We start from the raw sequence: 6697 nt of genomic DNA, 5'->3' as shown, positions 1-6697 counted from the left end.
AAAACGCTGCAGCATGTAAAACAGCAGATGTTCCATCAGAGCAGCGAATCAGGGCTCCTTCATTCCCAACAGGTAGGATATGTGCCAACACACATTATATGCTTTTGTAAAGAGGCCCAGACTAATGGAGGATTTCAGTTTGCAATAAGTTATAAACGTCCTTCTTCAAGAAAGACATTACAAACATAATGTCTTTTCCTTATTTCTCTTTGGACTCTTATTTTCTGTTGTTTGCTTTAGTATCTCCCTGCTGAGGCCATATAAGGGCCTGATGGTCCTGCTCCGACTCTCTGTTTGCTCTTTGGTTCGTCTCTTAATAAGGTCATGTTTGGGGATAATTGACCATGTAAAGAAACTGACTGGCCTGAACTGCTAACAGTTGCAGTGAACTGTACAGCCTTTTTTCACAAGGACTCACAAAACTCAGGTCCAACTAATAGAGATACTGGCTATAAATGAATCCTGAAACCCAGAGCTGAGAATATGGATTCTGTACTTTGACTATACAAAACAAGTGACTTCAGTCCAAATCCTTATGAAYGAACTGAGCTGTGCTGTGTAACATGCTTCTTGCCCACATCACTGGAGATCTGGTGCCACGGATGGATGAACTTCTGGACGTGTATGTTGTGTCTTAGCTAATCGTCAGGAGACTATTTACTGAACTGCAGCAGGAAAGAACCCGTTGGCTGGCATCCAGCAGGTAAACCAACAGGAAACACCTGAACTGGTTGTTTTTTCACTTCTTTGTAAAGGCTGAGACGGAACATAGATCTATCCTTCTTCTCTTTTGCTCGAGTGTTCTGGAGTTTGGTTTGGTTGGATCAGTTTTGCTGAGTTTTACTCCTCAAACTGAACGGTCAATTTTTTTTCTATAAATGAACAAAACAAATGATCTTCCTTCCTGTTTCYTGTTCCTGCTTTCCTGCTCACAATCCCTTATCAGAAAGAAGCATCACTCAGGTCATTATATAGAAAWGTATATTTCCCAAAGTGTACTAGCAAATGTACTTTATTGGGACTGAAACGTACACTTTGAATCTTGATGTTTTAGTGAGTAAATTTACAGTATACAAGGAAACAAATGTTCAGATATACTAAATAAACGTTCTAATTGTATTCTGCTCCATCTTTAATGCCAAGCAAAAAATGTTAATATAACAAAATTTGTGCCAAAAATAATGCGACTCAACCAAACAGTTTCAATAACATTTAAAAACCCATTATAACATTAGCAATGCAGTTTAAATAACAGTCCACTGAAAAASAACTAGAATGTCACCAAATAAAAAATCAAGGACCAAGAGATGAACATATCAGAGCTTCACTGAACTGTGAACCACCTCGGCAGACATCCAGTGTCAGAACACATACATGTCGACACTGATGACTTATGGCTTCATGGATATGCAGTGAYCACAGGTGAAGGGGTTGAAGTGGTGGTGATGTTCAGGTCAGGAGTCTCTTCTCCGGTGCTGATGGTGACGAGGTCGGTCTGCTCTGCATCACTCATCCATCCCAATACTKAACTTCTGTCCTCGTTCCGCCTCGTTTCCTTCAAATGCACGTTCAGCTGTTATTCCAAAAGAATCATCTCTGACTATAAAATGGCTGCGACTTTAGGCAAAAACACAATAATAMATTCATAAGTAACACTTATATGCCAATTTTATTCCCTGCTACCTAATAATTTYTGAACATTTGTTTAATCCCTAAAAAAAAAAAAGAAACAAATATTTTTCTTTTCCATTTCCACAAAAATTAATTTGAAAATGATGCTTTGACTGCCAGGGATCCATCCATCTACCAACATCCTCTGGGTACAGTCACATCTGCAATTAGGACAATATCTCCAGGAGAAATCTTCTTTGTCTCATCTACTTTTGTTTTTCCAGCATTAAAGGCAAATACTAAGAAATCCATGTTTTCCAAAATAGTTCAGAGCAAAACGTGTTTCCATGTTGGCCTCAGGTCTTAATGAAAGGTTTGTTCTTTAACATCAGGATGTGATTTGGTGTGAGGGTTAGGGTTAGTGGGTTAGGGTTAGTTAGTGGGTTAGGGAGGGTTAGTGGGTTAGGGTTAGTGTGTTAGGGTTAGTGGGTTAGGGTTAGTTAGTGGGTTAGGGTTCTAAATGATCTGGATCGTCAGAGACCAATGTGTGAATCTGTCATTCAAAATGGCTTCGGCCTCAGAGAAAACAGTTTGCAATGTATCATCATTCAAATTTAAAAGCACAAAAACATTTTCCACACAAAAAATACATAAAAACACCAAACAGAACATTCAGTTAATTACAGTTTAGTTTTTTWAATTTTCAGGCTTRTTCATTTTGCAATYATTAAGAAGTGATCACTTGAACCATAGCAGTGGTTGATTAGCTCATTTAAATATTTGCTCTAAACTGTCATAGTAGACGTATGGGTCRCCTTATTTTTGTGTTAACTGATTCTAAACAAGCAATTTTAAATAGCAGTCATGCAGAGGCTTTTAACGCTTTGACCAACCAATCTGAGACAGGAGAAGGACTTGTGCTCAAGTTATTACAGCGTATCAGCTGAAAATGACTGGACAAGTGATTTTCACTAGCTTCAGGCTATAAATCACCCGGGTTGTTTCTGAGTAGCAGGTTCCATATCCACTTTATTCCTAGCCCCCATGAGGATATCCGTGATTTATGGCAGCAATTTCCACCACAAACCAGAACCGCCATTTGTTTACATGTTAGCATCTCGCTAACTGGCTTGATTTTCAAGGCATTCACCCTGAATGCTGCAGGGCAGTTTCTCAAACTTTTTCATGTTGAGGAGCACTAAACCCATTAACATATCCTCACAGACCACCTAACCTGAAATTGCCTCTGCATCTTAATATATGATGCAACCTGAAATGAAAATATTAATCTCTTATCTCATGTACTGTTTTCTTTCTTCATCCTCATGAGAAGAGTTTGGTAAATGACTGGCCATGACAAAGTCATGTAAAGTTGTTCTTTACAACCAAATCTTGTGTGTATTAATAACATTTAGGGCTATTTGTGATTTAGAAGCACAATTAAAGAAAAGTAGACTTGAGTCACTCTGGCAGAAACAAAAAAATCATTTTCTCCACCATTAAATAGAAAAATAATTAACCAATTGTTATCAATTGTGTTTATTTATTGCATTTATTTAATTAAAATTTTAATTAAATAAAAATAACAATAGGTGTTAATCTGAAAGCAGAGCATCATTCATTGCCAAGCAAAGTCATAAAAACAAAGAACAGTTCTCACTAAGTGGAGCGATTCCTACCACTAACCCAGTGTTTCTCCAAATGTCCTGCATTTTTTAGGAGTTTTCCTTCTGCCACACTTAGATTGTATCTCTRGGTGRTTAACAGGYTTCTGCAGTACTTGATGGTCATGCAGTCATTTGAATCAGCTGCTCTGGAAAAGAGGCTCATCTAGAACATGCAGAGCAGGAGGGCGGTGAGGACCAGGGTGGAGAAGCACTGCGGTAACCGTTCAAAGGAATCCAATCGCTAGTGAACGACACATCAACACTCAGAAGATTTAACTTAGCTTCCTCTGATCATATAACATTCCAGGAGTTGTTTTCTTTCCAGTATCTGCAGCTTTTCTTTCAAGTAACCTGGTTTAAAGCCAGTTTTCCATTATTATTTTAACACAATCCTTTGGTAGCTGTAGCGTCGCACTTTGAGCTCATGTCATGGTAAATAAACAGTCATTTACATGCAGTACCTCATGGACCTCTAGGGCCAGCAGTGGTCCAGAGGCCACAGTTTGAGAAACAAAGACGGCCGTATGGTGAATGTTTTTGGTCAAAACTGCAGAAGAATTTGAAGTCAACTGCAGAAGGCATGGGCAGAAGAAGCAGAACAAATCATAATCCTGCAAAACACCTATAGAAAAACTTTGAAACAATGAAAAACATCTCACCCAAAAAGTATTAAGCTTACAAAGTTCAACTCCAACATCACAACAGTTTTTAAGGTAAAATAAACTAAAGAGCTAAAACTAGCTAAAAANCCAGTATCTGCAGCTTTTCTTTCAAGTAACCTGGTTTAAAGCCAGTTTTCCATTATTATTTTAACACAATCCTTTGGTAGCTGTAGCGTCGCACTTTGAGCTCATGTCATGGTAAATAAACAGTCATTTACATGCAGTACCTCATGGACCTCTAGGGCCAGCAGTGGTCCAGAGGCCACAGTTTGAGAAACAAAGACGGCCGTATGGTGAATGTTTTTGGTCAAAACTGCAGAAGACATGGGCAGAAGAAGCAGAACAAATCATAATCCTGCAAAACACCTATAGAAAAACTTTGAAACAATGAAAAACATCTCACCCAAAAAGTATTAAGCTTACAAAGTTCAACTCCAACATCACAACAGTTTTTAAGGTAAAATAAACTAAAGAGCTAAAACTAGCTAAAAAAATAATGATAGCACTTAGGCTAACACTAGCATGTTGAAAAGTTACTCTGAATGGTTAATTGCCACATTAACCATTCAGAGTGAGAAAACCCACGTTAAAGCTAAATTAGTTAAAAAGCTAAAACTTGCTAAAATAATAATGCTAGCATCTAGGCTATCACTACCTACAGATTCCATGCAGTGTGAGAAAACTCAATTAAAAGCTCAAGTTAGATAAAAAGCTAAAGCTAGATTGTGTTTTTAAACTAATGATAGCAAATAAGCAATAACATGTTGATCTACAGTAACATATGGCCATGCAGTGTGCGAARAAAACCCCAACCTAAAATATAAATTAGTTAAAAWTCTTCAACYAAAATATAGCACATAGTCTTTATTGGTAGCATGATGACTACCAAAACATACTACATACAGTACAAAAAAAACATGTAGAAGCTTAAATTAGTTTAAATTATATTTTAACGCATTTTTAAAAAGTATCATCATGCTGTTTTTTGCTAGCATGATGCCTTACAATGCTAATTTTAGTCCACAAAAAATGCTTAAACAGCCTGTATGCAAAGTTCTATTAAACAGTTCTTAAAAACTAATTAATTTTCCCTGTTTTAGACAGCAGAAAAGCTGTTTAAATAAATACCCAATCTCAAAATGAGTAATCTCAAATGACCTTAAAAGGCAGCAAATGGCTGTAAAACACCCAAAGTCCTAACAAGGCTAGTAAATAGAACGGTGCTTGTGTGTGAGCATGAGGGGAAAATAACTCAGTATCTCAGGAACCATAAAAGCTTTGGATCTCATTGACCCACGTTTTTATCGGGACAAGTAGAAGAACGTTCCTGTTCCATTCAACTTTCATCTTTGCACAAGCTTATGTCAAACATATTGATAAAAACYGATGAAGGCTAAAAATGATCGTTACTCAGGGATTCCCTTCATCTTGGAAACGGTGAGGCAACGACTTAATCATAATCAGATTTACAAATATAGAGGTTTCTGTGTATTATAAGCCTGGCGGCCTGCCATGCTTTACTAGCCTCCCCTCCCCAGACTAAGTGTTGCTTGTTTTTGTTTTTAGGAAAATAATAGTAATTAAAAACATTATATATTTTTTAAATCACTTCATTTTTTTTTTACCCATTTAATGCCAAATTTTTCTCCAGTCATGAAAATATTAAAATCAAATGTCATTGATAGCCCTTTGAACTAATCAAGGGGAAATAATTGTTAAAAAATGTATGAAAAAGTGTTTTATAATCATAAAATCCACCTTTTGACTGGTGGATTAATGTGGTGTTCTCACTAAGATGAGCTAARAGTGCTTTAAATAGAAAAGATCATAATATGTGAACATTTATTTTTTTAAAGGTTTTTATTGACTCTAGTGGCCTTTGATAGTTAATTGACAGGAAAGTTGGTAATGAGAGAAGAGAAGACATGTAGCAAAGGTCGCCAAGCCGGGAATCGAACCTGCGACAGCCGCATTGAGGACTAAGGCCTCCATAGATGGGTTGTGCTTAACCCCTGCACCATGTGAAAATAGTTTCTTTATTTTAGTATTTGYTTGCTTACTGTAGTGCAACATTTGCACTGTAAAGTACACATTTGTATATTTCATTCACACACTGATGGCAGTAAGCTACTTTATTGTAGCTACAGCTTCCCTGGCACAGACTGACAGAAGCCAGGTGAGGCRCACACTGGCACCACCGGGRCTCTGACCACCACGGCCAGGCATGGTGGTCATAGTTGATGCATTTAAAACAGTGAACTATGTGAACCGCAGGAATAAATTGTAGTTGCACTTTCAAATCTGCGCGCTGAGGCAGTGGTGAGAATCACTTACCTCTGTGAACAAAGAATTATATGCGGCATTTACATCTCAACACGCCCAGCGATCCTGATGCATGTTGGCCGGTGGGTTAGTGGAACCAGCTCTAACCTCTCATCATGCAGGTTCAACCCAACGAGGAGCTTCACACTCACCTCCTAGTCACACATCACCCYGTTTTTATTTGATCATTTTTATATTACATGATGCATCAAACCATATCAAATGCTTTCTCTGCTTTGGTGCGCAGAGATCTGAAAATCTCATCCCATAAAGYTCGAGCAACCAAAACAGTTTCTGAGGCTTATTGAAAGCTAAAACAYGAAATGGAAAGATACTAATTAATTTAATACTTGGCAGCATTAAATTAAATCTCCCATCTCTGCATGGACTTAACTAACCATGCAGGGTTGGTCCAAGGCTGTATGAGTCCTTGAG

This window comes from Poecilia reticulata, unplaced genomic scaffold (genome assembly GCF_000633615.1).
Source record: "Poecilia reticulata strain Guanapo unplaced genomic scaffold, Guppy_female_1.0+MT scaffold_256, whole genome shotgun sequence".
In the NCBI taxonomy this organism is placed as follows: Eukaryota; Metazoa; Chordata; class Actinopteri; order Cyprinodontiformes; family Poeciliidae; genus Poecilia; species Poecilia reticulata.
The sequence above is the reverse complement of the archived record's forward strand: the minus strand, read 5'-3'. Positions refer to the sequence as shown.